The 19,677-nt window shown below is 39.9% G+C and overlaps 1 protein-coding gene across 3 annotated transcripts in view; it reads right to left on the bottom strand.

Annotated features, from left to right (window-relative positions):
- The window catches only part of tncb (tenascin Cb), an 81,548-nt gene extending 70,328 nt beyond the window's left edge, over positions 1–11,220 (bottom strand). Inside the window, exon 1 of one of the 3 annotated variants that reach the window (XM_055224167.1) lies at positions 11,063–11,220. The gene's annotated coding sequence lies outside the window, so the exon portion shown is untranslated. The remainder of the gene's footprint in view (positions 1–11,062) is intronic. The other 2 variants (XM_055224168.1, XM_055224166.1) reach the window with 2 other exon arrangements.
- Between the last annotated feature and the right edge of the window lie 8,457 nt (positions 11,221–19,677).

Below are 19,677 nucleotides of genomic sequence, written 5' to 3'. Positions count from 1 at the left end.
CAAGTCTTTTCCCGAATGTAATTAGTTGAATTTGGAGATAATTTGACTTAAGTGGTCTCTTATAGTTAAATCTAAAAGAGTTGGGCAGTCCAGCTCTTTTTAAAGATTTGGTTCTTTTGGATCGGCGCTTCCGAAAGGGAACTGGATCTTAGCCAAAAGACCCATTGCTATTGTTCTTCTCCTGGTTTTAGAACTACCATAGACCTAATTTTTAAGATTTTTCAACAACTACAAGTGATTGAAGACAGCATTTGATTTATGCTAATTAGCGTAAGCAAAACATTGAGGATGATAATAGTTTAACAGTACAGCCACACATGTATGAATACTCTCTAAAATTCTTCTTTATTGGATTGAATCTCGTCATTTCCCCAAGCAGCAGCCTTTCAGAATCCATCACTATTTCAGGGGCTTATGGGTGTCGCCTGGTGTGAGCCGGATAGTCTTACCGCGTAACTCACACCTCCGTAAGGTAATCGGGTGCAGGGGGAGTGAGCTAACCGCTAACCCAGACTCTGAGCTTTTTCCGTGGGTTTATTTCGTAGAGTTGAAGCCTGTGCATATGACACAAAGTCATTTACTAGATTTCCTGGTATTTTAATCAAATGTGCATGCTCCTTCAACTCTTTTTTTTTTGTATATGGATTGCATGATATAAACTTTCTTTGACGTCTAAGCTGGTGAGTCTGTGATGTCTGCTGCGGTGTCTGACAGCAGGATGTCCCAGTCAGCACGAGTCTTTGAACGCAGCACACTGACACAAATCTGTCAGCCTGAACTTTGGTGAACCTCTGCAGTTGTAAAAATGAGGCCTAACTCAGTTTTTTAGAACATTTATGTAATCTCAGTCAACATGGATAGCTGTTTGCAAAGATTTCGCATGACTGTATTTCAAATAGAAGCTAAATAGTTTTCAAAAAATCACTGGTACGGCTCAATAGACAACAACACAACTGCACTTTGTTGGTCTTGTTACATCAGTAGGCTATGTTGGTCTGTTACAACAATCAGCCAGTGAAATACTATTTAAATACATTATTCGTTGTTGGTTTACATCGGATGTCAATCGTTAACCGCTGACATTATTTGCATTAGCATAATAAATATCATAAATAGCTTGTTTGTTTTGTAGCTTGTTCGATATTGCCACATACATTTTACTGCATCCATGTGTAATAGGCTATATTTGCTTGATGTTTTGACAGTTTTAACTCTTTAAAATGATAGAAACCATTTAAGTAGGTAAATTCTGCTATTTAGTTGTCATTGCTGTCTACTAATGACAAGAAGAGAACTTTCTTATTTCGTTTTTAAAGGTGCACACTGTAAGTTCTTCATGGGGTCCGTCCAGATCTGTGAAGAGGCGACCCCACACACACAGTAAGAATGCATGAGAAAGAAAACCCCTGTAATTGAATCGGTGGAACATTGATACGTTAATGCCGTACTGTGGAACATCCCAGGTAAAAAACTTACAAGTAAGTAGTCCACCTTTAAATCTGCCCCCGTGTAAGTACAAGTCTACCACATAAAGACATCAAACTCCACTCAAACATGCTTGAAGTCCTCTAAATCGCTGAGTAAACATTTAAGTCCCTCTTTGCCTGTAAGAGACTGCATATTTCAGCACTTTAGACGCTCGCTTTATTGGACACTTCCATTCACTGCAAGAGGCCAGACAGACTTTTCACTTTTTTCCTTGTTTTTCCGGCTCGATCGGACGCGGCGCTTTGGCTGTGATACCAGGACATCTGTTTGTCCTTGTCTGTGCTGAATGGCTCGGAGCGTGTTGCGTGTCCAAATTGGGATTGCCTTGCATTCAAACACTTGTATGAGTCTGCTGACCCCTCTCCTGCAGGTCGCCTCTTCATTGGTGCTTTTTTTTGGGACCATTTCACCAGATTTACATAGTCTACATATGGGCCTCTCCGTGAGCATTACCGCCCTTGCATTCCAATGTGGGGGCGAGCACATGTGTCCAATGGTGGTCCAGTACAAAGACAATCACAGACTTCCACCACTCTTCACATAAGAACATTTGCATCCGAGGGGCATTCAGAACCATCTGGGAGGATAAAAACAGTGGATTTATTTGATGGGCTGTTTTGGGTGAGAGGTGAGTAATCTGACTACTGACTGACTAAGACATAAAGAGACGTTTGTTTGCGCATTCGGTGTGAAGTTCTAGCTCGAATTTCAATTATAAATAGGGGAGGTCTGAAGTTACCTTGCAGGAAGATGAACACATTTTGTGAGTCCACCAACTCATGAGGATCTGGTTTGAACTGCTAAAACTTACACTTTTGATAGAAACCATTGGACTATTCATACGACAGGTGGCTTGGGTAGAATCCAAAGGCCGAGCACACAGAAAAAAAAAAAAAAACGAAACAAAAAAACAAAGATGGAGACCTATACCACTAAAGACTGTTTTACCAGAAATACACGCTATTTTTTATTTAAAAATAAGCGCAGAGAAGTGCTTTCTGCTTTCTATATGATTGAGTAAGATCATCTTAAAATCAGTAAGTTAAGAGCAGTCCCGGACTAACGATGTGTAGCAATATACTTTAATCATGTTACACTATGTAACTTTATGCAGGTGGCACTTCACCTTCACGATTCCATGGAAATATGAAGTGAAATCCACACTTCAGAACATTAATCCTCTGAGACAGATGTTTTTTGCTATACTTTGGACAATTATAGCCAAAGGAATTCCAGAAGGTTTGTGGAGATGCAAGCCTCCTCAGAGTTTTTCAGTGCAATAAACATAACCAAAATAAAAAAGAAGTGCTTTTGTGTATATTTTGGCTTGAAAGAATCTCAGTGTGACACAACCAGTTACACCTGGTTTAGTTCTTGGTAGGACCTAGTTCTGGTTTAGTGTGTTTGGTTTGACCTAACATTATCCTGGTTTAGAAGAAGTCTGGATGTATTGTCGATTAAATACTGGTTTTGTCCTGATTTTGCCATTATTGCTTCAGCTACATGCTTCAGTTCTGGTATAGCTCTGGTTTAATTAGCTTAATTTTGGTTTAGTTCTAATTGTACCTATCCCTCCAAACTATCCATACAAACTAAGGACACGAGCAATAAAAATTAACCCAACGCACAACACTCATTCAACCCAACCAAAACAACTCTGTGTAGCCGGCCCGGGTCACTCTCCTGAATGCATACTGTTATAGCTCTATGAGTACTGCGGAGGAGCTAAGTGGGGTTAAACACTGTCACACTCTCAGCTCCCTTTGTGTGCAAGGCTCCGGGTGTAGCGTCGGGAGCTAACAGCTGTCCAAACAAAAGCACGTTTCCCACTACTCATCTTTATGCCAAGTGTCAGCGTTGCTAGCATCATAAAACATTCATGGACCCACCCAGACCGGACCACTGTGTCTGCTACGGCTAGATAATAAGCATCAAAGCTCGTGTTTCAGTTGAAGATGTCTTATCAAGAACTGTCAGAAAAAAATACATATATATTTCGCACATGTTTTATTTGTTATCTCTTGCAATGGTTCATCCAATTAGAGTGAACGTGAGCAATCCTAGGTTATGTGTTCAACATTTTACAATTTCCAACAAAATTTAAAGAGTAAGGCAAGGATACAAAGCATGTAAAATAATCAACACAGTGTAATTCCTCATTTGTCCAGGATCGGTCCAATGCGTATCAATTCAGAAGACAGTCCAATTCTGGTTTACAGTCTGCGGTCCACCCTCATCTCAAAGTCACAAACATTTGAAGACAGTGAGCAGGGAGAAGGGTTGGTTTGAAAGAGAGGTGAGGAAGGAGAATCCCTTTTTACACAGAAATGTTGGATTAAGATATAATTTACCAGCTGTCTACGGGATGTTTTGGACTAGTGAGAGATCTAGCCAATGACATGCTAATCAGGTACTTAACAGAGGTGAACGTGAGTCAGCCAAATTACAATACAAGCATAATGACCTGTAAAGAGTTTGTAAACAAAGGCTTGTCAGTTTCATTTTAAAAACTCCTCCCTTTTGGGGCAGGGCTTATTTAACTCAGTGTTAGTATAAATCCTTATGTCTCAGAGCAGTACCATCAAATAGTAAATGGCTTCAGGATGGGAGCTGAAACAGTTTCAAATGTGTCAGCTGGTCAAAAAGGTTGTAGGAGTGAAGACGTTTCACTGCTCATCCAAGCCAGTTCTGGTCAGATCACTGCTGGACACTGCCTTATATCTATCTGAAGGGAGGAGCTAGCTACACTTAGCATCCTGCAATAATCTGAAAAAAAGTGTTCAGATGATTACCTTTTCTATGTGCAAAATAATCTATAACATTGTCAGTTCAGATCTGGTTTAGTCCATTCTATCCTGCTCTCGACATAAACATCATTGGTCAGTTGCGGTGCGATTCTAGCTCTCACGGACTAATGCTGTCGCTGTGTCCTTGGGCAAGATACTTAACCCACCTTGCCCCCAGTGTCTGCGTACACTGATGTATGAATATGTGTGCGTATATGGGTGAGTAGTTCCTTGATGTAAAAGTGCTTTCAGTGCCTTGAAGGTGGAAAAGTGCTATATAAAAACGTGACCATTTACCATTGTAGAACATGTCCGAGTCCAGGTTTAGACCTGGTTCAGACCCGGCATTGTCTTGGTATTGTTCTATTTTAGGAGAACCCTGAATGTATCATTGGTTTATGAGAAGATGTGTGTGTAATCTCTCATTCGTCCAGGTATGATCCATTGTAAAAGAAAAAATCAAATCTGCCAACTGGACAAAAAGTCGTAGGAGTGAAGACGTTTTGCTGATCCAAGCCACTTCTTCAGTTCTGGTTAGATTTGAATTTTTGTTTTACTATCATTAGTTTAGTTTTGGTTTAGTCCTGGTTTTCTTTTAAATTAGTCCTGTTTTAGCTCTGCCAAGTCTCAGCATTGCTAGCGCCATAAAACATTCATGCACCCACCCAGACCGGACAATGGCGTCTGCTATGGCTAGATAATAAGCATCAAGGGTCGTGTTTCATTTGAAGATATTAACTCAACAAAATTGTCAGGAGAGAATACTGAAAGAACAATCTGATAAGAATTCCATTGTGCCTTGCTTGTGCGATGCTTCGTCAAATGTGTAAAGTGATGAGTGGGTTCAGCGCACTGTCAGCGCTTATCTGTGTGCCCACGCGTCTTCTCCTCAACGTGGAACTCAACGTCAATATATCAGCAACCTATAGATTCTTATAGCGCAGAAAACATGGGGGAAGTGTGGAGAGGTCTTTTTGTGTCGATTCTACGAAGTCTGTTGTAACTCTTACGCGAGATACTGAAAGGGTTATATTTGAGCAGAGGTCAGTGAGTGGTACTTAGTTACATTTAAAGAATTTGACTTATAGCAGCATACTTTTACTTCTATTTGAGTAATATCTTTATTGAAGTAACTGTACTCTTACGTAAAAGTCTTGACCACTGTGAGTACGTCTACAAGTGACAGGAACTTTATGTTGGCAATATGAAATGATATGAATACTTGTGTTTCTTGCACTGCTCCCTAATTTTTGTGTCTATCCTTTGAAAATATCAGATTTTTTGCATTATTTAATGTCCAGTCCTTTCCAATTACATTAACTTCAAATCATAAATCAGATCTTACATGAGTAGTTTCCAAATACTTTTTTTTTTACTCTAAGTTGTAAAAGGAACCACTTCTTCTACCTGAGTAATATTATTTTGAAGTAACATTACTCTTACTTGAGTACAATGTACCCCCTACTCTTCAGTATTGAGACTCTTTTAGTATTGGTTAATATCAAACTCAATCAATCAAACTTTATTTCTATAGCACCTTCGAACAACCCAGGCTGCCCAAAGTGCTGTACAACGTTAAAAAACACGATTAAAAACAATAAACTTCATACAAATCAACAAAGCATATTACATCATTAAAATAAAGAGTCACAGGGCCACTAAGTGCTGAAAGCCACTCTAAATAAATAAGTTTTCAGTTTGGCTTTAAACAGAGGTGGGTCAGAGATGGAACGCAACTCTGTGGGCAATGAGTTCCAGAGTTTTGGACCCGCCACTGCAAAAGATCGATCGCCCCACTGTTTGCACCGGGACTGAGCATTAATACTTTTGATAACCCTAATGGTCATTTGCAAGGCCTAAAACTGCTCTGAAGGAGTATATAAAAAATCGTAATTGGTTAATTTAAAAACCATAATGTTAGCTTTCGGCATTTCCCCATTGACGAAAATATGTCAAATTTTTCTATTAAACAGTTAAGAGAAAAAACGTATCACTGTAGCTTTAAACCAGCCTATAACTATTAAGCTGATGTATGTAAATTTAGCAAGTTGATTGTGTTATATTAATAGTATTAACAGTGGTGGATGAAGTACTACATTTTGTAACTTGCATATAAGTACAGATACAGAGGTAAAAAGTTACTCAAGTAAAAGTATCACATGAAAAAAATCTACGTATTTACGCACCTGTTCAAAAATGTACTTTTAGAGTAAAAAGTAAAAATATTTCACACAATCGTTATTCATCCGTTAAAGTGTTAAACGCAGTGATATTGGTTAAAAATGATACATATTTTGGCCAGCAGTTGCAATACGAATCAATTTCTTAATATATCCTATGATTTTTTTTGTATTTATATTTGTTTGCTCAAAGCTGAAGCTTGAACTCGAAAACTTTAGTCAGGATGTTTCGACGAACATGGTGAAAATCAACCCTCAAATCATATGAAAAGTACTTTTAAATCCAGTAAAAAATGTAGTGGAGTAGAAAGTACAAAACTAAAAAGGATCCACTGTAAAATGTACTCAAGTAAAGTTCAGATACCAAAAAATTCTACTTATATTACCTTATAATTGTGTAGTGCTTTGTCAGCTTAAAATGTTACTACTCTTGTCTTCACTCATTTACTCCAGACTCTTTGGCAGTATGCTAATCTAAATGTACAAGATGAACAGAGTGTCTTGCCCAAGGACACAATATCATCATGCACTGGCCAGAGCAGGGTTGAACCGCTGAACTTTTGGGTTGGAAACATCAGATTTTACCTTTTAAGTTAGACATTAAAAGTGTTCATCATTGTAACAGACGCATTTAACTTCTCCAATTACAATCAGTACCATTCTCATTCTGTTCTTCCTCTCTCTCTTTCTCCACTGCTTTGGCTCTGGCCTCGACACTGCAGACAGCTCTCTCTCTCTTCTCTCTCTCCTGATTAGTTCCCTTTCTCTCTCTCAGCACTCTCCTCCCCTTTTTGCTCTCCCTCCCACCCCCTTTCCTCCCCTGCCCTATCTCTATCCTATTCCTTCGTTCCTTCGTTCTTTTTTCACCCTGCTCCTTCGCTCTTTTTTCACACACTCGCTCTACCCCTCGCCCTGCTCTTCTTTCTCTCTACCTCCATCCTCTCTAGTGCTCTCTTTTTCTCTCTTCCCTCTCTCTGTAACCCCCCCTTGTCCCGCCCCTCCTTTTCTCTCCCTCTCCTTCTGCCACATTGTTTCACTCTTTCCCTTTTTGTCTGCCTGTCCGTCTCCCTCCTCCCTCCTCTTCCATTCTGTCCATCTCTCCCTCCTGCTCTCCTTCTCTCCCTTCCATCCCCTCTCTCTCCCTCACTTTCTAGCACCTTTTTCCTCTGTATTCTAATCTCTCTAACCCTCCTTCAACCCATCCCTCATCTTTCTTTCTCTCTCCTTCTACCACATTGTTTCACTCTATCCCATTCACTCTATCTGTTCCCCCCTCTCTTTTTCGATCTCTCTCCCCTCTTTCTTTCCCTCTCTAGCTCTCTTTTTCTTTCTTTTCCTCCTCTCTCTCTCATGCTTCCTTAACGCCACTCGTCACTTCTCTCATCCACATTGCTTCTCACCTCCCTCCTTCTTTCCTTTTTTTCTTCTCTCTCTCCCTCTGTAGCACTTTCTCTCTCTAACCCTCCCTCACTCCCACCCCTCCTCTCTCTCTCACGGTCTCTCTTTCTCTCTCCTGCTACCATACGTTTCACTCTCTCAATTCTCCTCTTTCTTTCTATCTGCCTCCCTCCTACCTCCCTCCCCTTCTTATTCTTTCTCTCTCTTTCTGCCCTCCCCTTCTCTCCCTCTCTTCTCTTTCTCTCTCTCTTTCCTGCTACCATATGTTTCCCTCTCTCCCCTCTCATCCTCTCCTCTCTGTCTTTCTTTCTTTCTGTCTGCGCCAATCCTACCTCCCTCCCGCTCTTCTTCTTTCTTTCCTTCTCTCTCCTCTCCCCTCCCCCTCTCTCCCTCTCTCCTCTCTGTCTCTTTCCCTCCCTCCTCCCTCTCTCCTCTTCCCTTTCTCCCTCTTTCTCTCCGTCTCAGTAGCAGTAACAGTATGTGTGTCAGAGCGAACAGCAGTGCACAGCCAGCAGCAGTAGTAGAAGTCGTTTTGCTCAGTGGAGATGTGACTGGAGAGGAATCAAACTACAGACTCCGACACACAGAACAGATGTCTACCCCCCAGCTCCACCACCACCACCACCACCACCACCACCACGAGCCTGCAGTCTGCTGGCACTAAAACGCACTTTCAGAGTCTAAAGTACTGAGTGGGAATACAGGATTAGAATTAGGTTAGGTTCTCAAAAGGTAGTCCACGTACAAATATCCATACTGCAAGTAAAGAAGTAAAGATTTTTTTTTATTTTTTATCTTGGTTTGAGTAAATATTGACTAGATATGAGTCATCTTGAAGCAAACAAGTTTTTTTTATATCTTATTTCAAGCCCAATAGCATTTTTTTGCATGTTTTAAGTGTGACATTGCTGTATTTTCCCGTATTTTAAGAAAAAACTAGGCATTTTGTGCGTGTAACACTGGGAATCATACTTTAGACTGTTTAAATACACTCAGTTCAACAAAAATACTACTTCATTCAAGCATTTATTATTTTATTTAAGCTTGGCATTCTCGCAGTGGTCTTGTCAGCTGCTTTTGTCATGGTTTCTTATGCATATCATATTTAGACATGGTTTCGTCCTGAGTTAAAACCGTGTTGGACCAGGTTTTAACTAGAGTTTGGTTTCTTCTGGTTGAGTTCTCCTGGCTTTGACTTTACCTTGGACTAGTTCATGTTTTATTCTGCTATAGAGTTTAATTAAACAACGGATTTGGATAGAGTTTAGTTAGACCACCTTAGTCCTGGTACAGTTTTGGCTTAGTCTTGGTTCTGACTTTGGAATAGTTCTGGTTCAGATCTGAATTAGATCTCGTTTAGTCCTGGTTTTGACTTGGATAAATAAAACTTAACTTTAGTTTTATTCTGGTTAAGCTATTGTAAGAGCTAGTTTAGTACTGATATACTGGTTTTAGTCATGAGCTAGACTTGATCTGGTTTAGATTTAATAACCCAAATATTTAGCTAGTTCAGTGGTATCAAATTTTCTTCAACCACCAAATTAAACCAGTCCATTAAAACATCTTTTTTTGGGGTAGAAAGCAAAGAAAAAGTAACAAATTGGCAGAAAAGTTTTACTGTAAAGAAACATCTGGTTTGGTGTTAATCCTGTCCTGGGTTAGGATTAAGTAGTCTGGATTTAGTTATGGTTTAATACTGGTTTAGTTTTGGGTTAGAACTTGTGTCGTCCTGGTTTTAACATTTGGGTTGGACTCGGTTTGATTAGTCAGTCCAGGTTTAGTCCTACTTCAAACCCAGGTCTTGGTGCAGATTTAGTCCGGGTTTGGTTCTGGTTTAGTCCACAATACTGGTGCTCAAAATGGCACGTTCACCCCCAGACATTTTGTTAGTTTAGTGGTCCAAAAATGTCCTCAACCACCCACTTAAACCAGTCCATTAGCACATCTTTTTAGACACAGACTGCAGAAAAAGGGGCTGGCTAGCGGAAAAGTTACACTGTAAAAAAAAGCATAATTGGCATCCAGGTGTTCCCAGTAAAGAGGAGAGTTACTGCAGTCTCTGAAGCCAAGCCAGTAAAACATTAGGTACGATTACAAAAGCCGCTTTGATGAAAGAAAACAGACATTCTTAAGGGGTGCTACCGGCAGCCTAGGTAACACATTACATACAGGACAACCAATCACAGCCTTAATTATAAGCCATGCAATGCGGCCATTATGGTGCCAATCATACTGCACTGATTTCTAAATATGAAGCAAAATTGGATACTTTGAAGCTGCAGTCTTAATTTAATAATCTCGTAACAAACTTTTATACACACACCTGCACCTGTTTTAATGTTTTATATGAACTTGTTTTGTTTGTATTGTATTTTGTACAAGGCACCCATGAGTCTAAGTGCAAACTGTACACACATTTCTACGACACAGTTAGATCAAGACAGCAGTCATATACTCAAGCGCTTAAATTTGTCTGTGCAAAAGTTCACAATTTCATAAAACAGACACAAAAATCTGTTTGCAAATCGCCACAAGTTGCAACCTTTATAATTCTATATAGCTATAATTATGTTTATATACCGGACATGCTGGCGACTTGTGGCAATTTCCAAATAAGAATGCATGGACAATATGCTTAATATTTAATGAATGGTGCATTAAAGGCACTATGCAAGCTTTATATAAAAGGTCAAGGTATAGTCATCCGTTAAAGACAGTCCATTTAGAATCACATATTATAAATTCACAATAATAAACCAATATAATCAATATACCATGCTCAGTCATTCTTTCCCATTCATTTAAAAAAGCGGTAAAAATGTGTTTTTCATCTGCTACATCAAACTTCATTGTCTCCAGTCAGTTAAAATAAGTTAAAATCAACCAAAAAAAATAAATAAATACATTTAAATCTACTTAAACTAGTTGTCAATTAACCAACAACCTCAGAGCATCAAGACTGACTGACATATAGTGACCATAGTTACCCAAAAACATTATATCTTCCCCATTCATTCAGAAACTAGTTAAAATCCAACTAAATCTAACATTAAGTCATTTCTTAAGTTCAAACGATCCTCCAAAACTATGTGCAAATTAACCAAGAAGCTCACAGCATCAAGTCTCATTGACATATATAGTGACAATAGTTACCAAAAACCCATTCATTCATTCATTCATTCATTCATTTGTAAAGAATCGGAAACATACCTTATTCCAAAGTCAAGCGAGTTGTTTGCAAAGCTACAGAACGAGCCTTATCACTTCTTCGTGGTCCTCTGGTTCTCAGTGCACCGGCAGCTCAGTCATCCTCCCTCCTCGCTTGTCTCCTCTCCAAGTGTAAACTCCAGTCCTTGCGCTCCTCTTCTCTGCTAGAGCTGGAAAGAGCGAGAGACGGAGGGAGAGAGAGAGAAAGAGAGAGAGGGCGAGACACAGATGAGAGAGGGAGGGAGAGAAAGAGAGAGAGAGAGAGAGAGAGAGGAGGAAAGAGGAGGAGAGTCAGTCTGCTTTTCACTTAAAACTGCGGTGGTCAAAACTACCACCTACTTTCTCTTTCATTCTCTCTCGCTCTCTCTCTCTCTTTCTTTCTCTCTCTAACTCTAATACCCCCACCCATTCATTCACGAACCCTCGGCAGTAGCAGGCAGCAGCGTAGCATTGTGACAAAAAAAAAAAAAAAAAAAGGGAAAAAAAAAAAAGTGGAGTGAAATGGGACGCCTCCAGGCTAGGGAGAGGAGACTGATAGAAAGAAAGAGAGAGAGAGAGAGAGAGAAAGAGAGGGAGAGGGAGGGGGTTGGAGGAAGGATGGTGGTGGAGACGGGGGTGGGGTTGGTTGCTGGTACGCCATTAGTGGCAAATTGCGGCAGGCGAGCCAATGGCCATAGAGATATGAGTAGAAAGCTAAGGGCCCACATTAACATAGCATTTAGAGGGAAAGTTGAAAGCACAGAGAACAGAGGCTGCCCGGAGCTGGCTGGGTTCATGAAGATCTACAAAGTGCATGGCTAGACGGAGTTCTTTAACAATAGGGTTTTAAGGAAAGTTTGGTGAATCCGGATAGACAAGGAAGCAGGGATAAAACTGAACGGAATTAATAATACGGACTTGTCAAAGCATCTCAAAGCTTTACACTGCCATTGTTTTTATTGAGTCCGTACTCAGTGGTGGTAAGTTACTCCTCCTTAAACCTCATTTATACTACGCTAAGTCGTAGGCGATCCTCTGATGAGTACCACAACTGAGCCGCTGTCGCCCCCGAATAAATGTGATAATGTTAAAACAAGTGATTTATCTAAACAAGACTACATGAAAATTGAAAACCTGGCTAAACTTATTCATGTGAGAGGAGAAACTAACTTGAAACCAGCAGCTCCAACAGTCCAAAATGTTCTGTGTAGTTGATACATCACATCACGCCTTTGCATCCTAGAGCTGCTGGTGCAAACCCAGAATCACTATGTGCTTTGCGTCGCAATGGCTTCACCCTTTGCTGTACTGTATCTAGTTTTGGTGTGCTGTTTTGATTAGTTTGTTAAATTACCGAACTTGAAACATATTTTGTGTACAGGTCTCTCCATGGCCTAGCGTCAAAGTACTTTTCTGACATGTTAGTGCCACATGAACCATCTCACACTTTGAGGACTTCAGGGACAGGCCTCCTGCTGGTGCCCAGAGCCAGGACTAAACCAGGACTAAACCAGGAGTAAACCAGGACTAAACCAGGACTAAACCAGGACTAAACCAGGACTAAACCAGGACTAAACCAGGAGTAAACCAGGACTAAACCAAGACTTAACCAGGACTAAACCAAGAGTAAACCTAGATTAAACCAGGACTAAACCAGAATTAAACCAAGACTAAACCAGGACTAAATCAGGAGTAAACCAAGACTAAACCAGGACTAAATCAGGAGTAAACTAAGACTAAACCAAGACTAAACCAGGACTAAGTCAGGACTAAACATGTGGAATCAGTGTTTCAGTTTTATGCAGCTATAACCTGAACCAGTCTTCCTGAAGATGTGAGACAGTATTTAAATCCAACCAGCGCATACGACTAAAAGGTTTTTATTCTGCACTCTTCTCTTTTAATGTTAATTTTATGATGATTATGATGTTTTGATTGGTTTGTATTGTGATTTTAAAGTCTTTCTTATTCTGTAAAGCACTTTGAATTACTTTGTGTACAAATTGTGCTGAACAAAATTTGCCTTACCTTGTCTACTTTAAAAATAAAAAAATAAAAAATAAAATTACCTAATTGCACAGCCCAACCCAAATTTTTTTTTTTAAATTTTTTTATCAGACTATAAAATGAGTTGAGATAAGGCAAAAGGTAAAATAAGGTACGCTGCACGCTGCTATCTTACCCCATTAAGATAATAACCCAGGATTCAGATTCTACCTTCTAACTGCTCATCCCTGAAGTAGCCCACCATGCTGTAAAGTGATACTTGGGCACTAAACATTGCAATAGCAGTCTGTGTAACGTTGTCTTGATTAGAGCCTCTCGCTGCTGCCATGTGCTGCTGGTTGTAATTACTTTCAGTTGTGCTCTCAGTAAAGTGCTGTAAACAAGAACAACTGTCTCAAATAAACAAAACAAAAATACAAAGCGCTGGATTTCGTTCAAATCTGCACAGTTCCTATCCCCGCAATACTTCAAAGCTCACTTCAAACGAAAGAAGAGGAGCAGAGGAGGAAGAGGAGGTAGGCAGTGTGACCCCAGACTGTCCTAAAGGGGTGCTAATCAGGAGGCAGGCCGGTGTAAGGAATCAATGAATGGTAATGTTCTGTGGTGTGTCATCGAGACACAGCTAACCTTGAGCGGTGGTAAATTAAGTTCCATACTAGAAGAGCAAAATAATGTTAAAGGTGCACTGTGTAACTTTTTGGTACCAGTGCTTGTCTCCATAGAGATGTGATTGCTCTGCATGGCCTGTTCCATTAAATGTACCTAACCTTTTTTCTTTTTTTTCCCCTTCATTGCAGGTCTTGTTAGTGCTTAAATATACATTGAAAAACATTACTGTGAGCAGGGTCACCTCTCCACAGATCTGACTTGTATCTTGCCAGGTGGTCCAACAATGCCACCTGCTTGTCTCTATGGAAATGTAATAAATGTAATGTCATATTATAGAACATTCTTGGTTAAACAACAAGCAAGTGGTGTATCCTTGACCAGAAAAGTTACACAGTACACAGTTTACTTCTAGTTTGGACGTCAGGTATCATCATCAAGCTTTGTTACTTTGCTACTTACTTTCTCAGATCTAGGGAAGGGTTGTCCAGCCATTCTCTACCAGTGACAGTGAAGGACGGGTCAAATGTAGAGAACAATTACCCACCCTCTCCTCAAAGAACTTTAATCATTCAAACGTGTCAGTGTTAAAAAGTCTATCTTGGCTTAACTGTGCTAATCTCTAGGTTAACTGGATGAGTGCTCCGACCACTGAGTCACCGTCACCTGATCTGACCAATGGTATCTGACTAATAGTGCTGTTGATTTGCTGTTTTTTTTTTTTTTTTTTTAATGTGCAGATTGAACTTAAATGTGCTGTCTTACAAAATATATATATAAAAAAAACAGAATGTGTTCATTTCAAATAGTTTGCAGTGGTCCAGAGTTATTCTTCATTTACCTTATGCAATCTGTCCTGATTACTGGACAATAAAAGATGCATTAGATGAATTAGATGCAGCACATAGTGGATTTATTTTGACCTCATGAGCTGCTTGTACAAAATACACTGCCTGGCCAAAAACAAAAAAACAAAAAAATTGCCACCTGTATTTAAATAAGTATGTACGTTGTGGTTGCTGTAGTTGGTCAGGTCGAGGTTCAGCAACAGTCTGTGCTCAAAGAATGAGGTCATCTGACACCTGAATATACTGAATGACCAGGTTATTCCATCAATGGATTTGTTCTTCCCTGATGGGACGGACTTATTCCAAAAGGACAATGCCAGGATTCATCGGGGTCAAATTGTGACAGAGTGGTTCAGGAGCATGAGACATCATTTTCACACATGGATTGTCCACCACAGAGTCCAGACCTTAACCCCATTGAGAATCTTTGGGATGTGCTGGAGAAGACTTTGTGCAGCGTCAGACTCGACCATCATCAATGCAAGATCTTGGTGAAAAATGAATGCAGCACTGGATGGAAATAAATCTTGTGACATTGCAGAAGCTCATCGAGACAATGCCACAACGAATACGTACCGTAATCAAAGCTCAAGGCGGTCCAACAAAATATTAGTGTGTGACCTTTTTTTAGGTGGCCACTTTTTGTTTGGCCAGGCAGTGTATAATATATCTGTACTGGAAAAAGACAAATTTTACTCAAATACATGGGAACAATTGGGTACAGGGCCTTTTAATATATTTTGTATCACTCGGACTTAGACTATTTATCCTTCAGTCTTCGAAATGTACTGTCAACTCTTAGTCCAGACCAACTGAATTCAAGACACATAGCATTAAATATTGGACACCTTTACATCTATCTGCCATACCCATGCAATTAAACAATGAAATTATCCATTCTGCTATGAAAAAGCTATTTTCGTTTGGCCAAAATCCAGGTGACTACATTAGGGTTGTCCAAAGTATCAAAAATCAGACACTAATAGCTACCAAAACTAGCATCAAAACTAGCTACTTATTTGCAAAGGTATTGATAGTAAAAAAAAGTCACTTTCACAGGACAGAAATGAACCTTTCCTGAAGCTTTAGCATGATCTTGAGCTGTATCAGAACAAAAATAAGACCACATAGACTAATATATCCTCCTGAGATCTAGTGTCCTCATCTGTGGACAACACATTTTGGATTGTTTAGGCCACAGTGCACAGCAACAAGAACATGTTCAATTTTGAATATTTCTAAGAGTTTAGAAGATTTATTTATTTTGTTTATTTTATTTTTTTTATTTAATTATTTTTATTTAATTATTTTATTTTTATTTGTTTTTATTATTTTTTTTTTGTATTTTTATATATTTTTTTTTATTTTATTTACTTATTTTTTTTATTATTTTATTTGATTAAAGCTCGGGTCTCAGGAGGTTAAGCCTATGGACCACTATGGAAGCTACCTGGACGACTGAGGGATTACACAGATATAAGGCCACATGGTAATATAAAAGAAAGTCCTATTATTTAATGTTGAAAATCACATTCTATTGTCTAAAGATGTGGTATCAGAATCTGTATCAGGTACTAACTGCATTTCCTTGGTATCGATATTTTAGTTTTGTAACAACACCGCTACATTCATCACACTCCACAACCTTTGCATCCTACAGCAAAACAATTTAAAGTTGGGAAAAATTCATCACCAACTTATATAAATGAGCCTTTGGGGAAATTTCCAATCTAAAGCTGCACTCGCGTTAATAAAGACACGACCAGGGGAAGATCCATAACTCTGGGGTAGAAGGCAGTTTGAAGAAGCCGTTCTCAGCAGGGGGAACAAGCCAGGACCCAGCCAAGCAGAAAAGATCCCTTCTCTAATCCTATACGCCGCACAATGGAACGCATGTAGCACGGCCATCCGGCGATAAAAAAAAGCTAATTCAATGACTGGAAGGGCCCTAAAATCATTTTCCGTCCTTGCTCCCCGGGGAGAATTTCTATGAACAGGGGAAAAAAGAGAAAGAGTGGTTGTAATGACTTCTGCTGGTAATGAAATGATACAGATGAGTTGATGGTCTGAAAGCTACGAGAAGTGAGGAAGACTGTCGTACGAATGGGCGAATTAACCGAGTACAATGAATGACCGCGTTGTCACTTGATGTGGTTTTAATGATTTGTTTCTTCCTTGATACTGTGGGTATATTCCAAGGTGGCTCAGTGCTTACAGCGTTCGCCCACCAACTCCAATTCCAGATCCGACTAGTGGTGTTGTTGTGTTCTTAGGCAAGGCACTTCAGCCACCTTGTCAATGAATGTGCTGTGTGAGTGATTTGTGGTCCTTAGGGGACATATATCCACGGATTGGCAGCCTTGCTTCTGCCAGCAACGTAGGGCAGCAAGATTAATCATAATTGAATTGAAACTGCAATTTGAATGGATGCAATTAGCAGTTTGTTTTGTTCCTTGATAGCGTGGGTATATTCCAATGATTCATCAGGCTCAAATTCTGAAAGAGTGGTTCAGGGAGCATGAGACATCAGAGTCCAGACCTTAACCCCATTGAGAATCTTTGGGATGTGCTGGAGAAGACTTTGTGCAGCGTCAGACTCGACCATCATCAATGCAACATCTTGGTGAAAAATTAATGCAACACTGGAAGAAAATAAATCTTGTGACGTTGCAGAAGTGAAATCGAAACAATGCCACAGCGAATACGTGCCGTAATCAAAGCTAAAGGCGGTCCAACGAAATATTAGAGTGTGTGACCTTTTTTTTTTTATGCCGTTTTTTTTTTTTTTTTTTTGGCCAGACAGTGTATTAGTGTAAGGTTCCTTGACCAGTTACCACAATTGAAATACAAAAAAGAAACCAATCAGCTTCTTTTAAAGCATGATAATTAGCGTTGCTTCGCACACTAAAAGGACTGAATGTTTAGCACCATTTTAAACTGCGTAAAACCCTGCTTCTCTGCATCTGCTCTCCTTCACACCTCCCTTGCTCCTGTCTTTCTCACATGTCTCCACAGACTTCAGGGGAAATTGTGATGGGACTTCTCCTCCTCTTCCTCCCTGTTTGTCAAGTACACACATGCACTCACATGCATATACAGTACTGTACTTGTATACCTGTTCTTGTCTTGACTTTCAAAGCAACTGGAGCGCACACCTTTGATTTCCCACGACATTCACGAGAACCAACCTGCGTCGTCCTCACTTGTCATCCAATATCTGCCTCTGCCAGTGAAACAGCCGTACAGGCGGACTGCTGGAGGGGAGCCATTTTGTTTCCATTAGAGCGAAACAATGTTCACTTTTATCGACTTGTCATTCTGCATGCGCGCGCGATCAGACAGGCGGCGAAAACATGCCAAGCAAACTAAGGGAGGAGTAGAAATTGAAAAGCAAAACTGTTTTTATAATGCATATGGATGGTTAAAGGTAAGGAAGACTTTACTGTCACTGTAGGGAAATTGGTACTTTGCATAATGACCAACATTGAATCTGCTGGGGCAACCTGTCAGGAGCAGTGGGTAACTGCAGTGGAGCAGTTGGGGACCTGTCTTTTGATCTAGAAGAAGAAAATGGTCCAGCAACAAAAAAAAAACGTACTTTAGGTCAGCGCAGGACTTATTTTCTATGTAATTTCTAGGACTCGTTACTCAAATATATGACTAATGACTTGGGACTGGCTCGTGACTTGACTTGAGTTACAGAGGAACAGTGACTCATGACTTGATTTATAGAGGACAGTGACTCATGACTTGACTTGAGTTACAGAAGGACAATGACTCGTGACTTGATTTACAGAGGAACAGTGACTTGTGACTTGAGTTATAGAGAGACAGTGGCTCGACGTGAGTTACAGCACGACAGTGACTTATGACTTGAGTTACAGCACGACAGTGAATTGTGACTTGAGTTACAGAGGAACAGTGACTTATGACTTGAGTTACAGCGCCACAGTGACTTATGACTTGAGTTACAGAGGAACAGTGACTCGTGACTTGAGTTACAGCGCAACAGTGACTTTTGACTTGAGTTACAGAGACAGAGACTCGACTTGAGTTACAGCAAGACAGTGACTCATGACTTGAGTTACAGTGGGACAGTGACTTGAGTTACAGAGGGACAGTGACTCGTGACTTGAGTTACAGAGGGACAGTGACTCGTGACTTGAGTTACAGAGGGACGATGATTCCACTTGAGTTCCACTTGTGACTCATGAGTTGAGTAACAGACAGACAGTGATTCGTGATTTGAGTTAAAGACGGATAGTGACTTGTGACTTGAGTTACAGGGGGACACTGACTCGTGACTTGAGCTACAGAGCAACAATGACTCGTGATTTGACTTACAGAAGGACAGTTACTCATGACTCGATTTGAGGTTTGGAGGACTCGGTCTTGGACTCTGACCTGTGGACCAAGGGCTCAAGCTAGTTACATCTCTCTAGTCCTTATAATTATTTACTCTAGTTATTGGACAGGGACATTACACAGTAGATGTACTGCACAGACCAGGTTTAGCTACAAACTCATTTCCATCTGTATTCTCTGGGCTGAGGCGGTGACAGCAGATTAACAGTACGCAGGTTGTATAAATGCTTTTACAAACAGTTTCAAATGGTGAGTTCAAAGTCAGTTCAAAGTAGTTGTTATACACGAGAAGCTCCTCGAGTTACTTAAAACATTACAACAGCTCATTGTGTGGCCTTTTCTCTTGAACTCTTGTCAAACTTTGATCCAACGTTAGTGGACAATGAATCAAATTTTATTTTAAGACTTGGACTACAGCTTAAATTCAATCAAGATGCCATGTTTGTAGTTGAACTAGAAACACACAACACTAGTGGTAACACGAGATTCTGCCATTTCCATTTACAACAAACAAGTAGTGTTAAATTATACTCCCAACAATAGTTTACAGTAAATCTGACCATTGTTCCTCCTTCCATAAATACAACGTAATGCACTGAGTAACCTGTAGGAAACATAATCCCATTAAAGTTAGTTTAAGATTAGGGTTACATGTTAGTTGATATATGTTAGACGGAGTGTTTCTTTTGGATAAAACTGGTCATATCATGTTATCAAAGGTTAATATATATTGTACTGTAATTAAATAAAGTTCTTGCATATTACTTTTGGCTTTCATATTATTACAGGTAGTTACACCACAGATTACACTGT

This window comes from Periophthalmus magnuspinnatus, chromosome 9 (genome assembly GCF_009829125.3).
Source record: "Periophthalmus magnuspinnatus isolate fPerMag1 chromosome 9, fPerMag1.2.pri, whole genome shotgun sequence".
Taxonomy (NCBI): domain Eukaryota; kingdom Metazoa; phylum Chordata; class Actinopteri; order Gobiiformes; family Gobiidae; genus Periophthalmus; species Periophthalmus magnuspinnatus.
This window is presented reverse-complemented; position numbering and strand designations above follow the sequence as displayed.